We start from the raw sequence: 1099 nt of genomic DNA, 5'->3' as shown, positions 1-1099 counted from the left end.
ATACATTTTTTTTAAGTAATTTTTTCCCGTGATGGAAAGCTGAATTTTCAGTAGCCATTACTTCAGTCTTAAGTGTCACATGATCCTTTTAGAATAATTCTAATAGCAGATTTGGTGCTCAAGAATCATTATTTGCAATGTTGAAAATAGTTTAATATGCTTAATATTTTTTGTGGAAATATTTGATGAATAGAAAGCTGAAAAGAACAGCATTTATTTGAAATAATTAGTAACATTATAAATGTCTCTGTCACTTTTGATCAGTTTAATGCAACCTTGCTGAATAAAAATATTATTTCTTTTAAAAATAAATAACTTGCTGACGCCATTCTTTTGACAGTAATTTACAGACAGTATTGCCTGTAAATTAAATAATTACATTAAAAACAACAATAGCGATTTATAAACAATTCAAGCTAAATATAATTATAATAATATGCTTATTTTCTTGTTGAAAAACTGAAAAAAATAAAATATTGCAATGTTTTAATTGACCACTAGGTGGAAATATATTGCTATTTTTAAAGGTATAGCTCTTCATCAGCTTCGCTTTGCAACAGGATGTTATTCCTTAAAGTACAAATGCTTTACATAATGGAGTTATAGTCCTTACAGTTTCCAGCTCTTAATTTTCTTTGTATGTGATGCCTTTTTTTCAATGTTTTTAATTAATCACAGTAAGTAAAAACATCACTATTAAATGATCATTTTCTCTAATGCCAACAATGGTGAGTGGTGTCGTGAAAAAACTTCATTAAAAATAAAATAAGTATTAAATGACTAAAATCAGGTTACTGTAAGTCAGACAACAGAACGTTTAGTCCTTATCTTTGAGGAAAGAAGTAAATATATTTGGAACTACAGACAATGGGGAGGGGAGTGTTTATGGAGGAGTGTGTCTGAGGGGTTTATTATGAGGTCAGAGGAGAATGATATGGGACAGGGGGTTGTGGGGGGTTGTGATGCTGCCCCAGATTTTGTTTGGTGCGACTGATGCATATGGTCTGTGGTTAAAAGTTTGAGATGGCAACACTGCTTAGCAGTCCATAATTTGTGGAATTAAAACCTGTGTATATATACTACAAAAAAAAAAAAAAAA

Source organism: Sinocyclocheilus rhinocerous, unplaced genomic scaffold (assembly GCF_001515625.1).
Source record: "Sinocyclocheilus rhinocerous isolate Xijiao unplaced genomic scaffold, SAMN03320098_v1.1 scaffold1938, whole genome shotgun sequence".
Lineage (NCBI taxonomy): Eukaryota > Metazoa > Chordata > Actinopteri > Cypriniformes > Cyprinidae > Sinocyclocheilus > Sinocyclocheilus rhinocerous.
Note: the sequence above shows the minus strand (reverse complement) of the source record.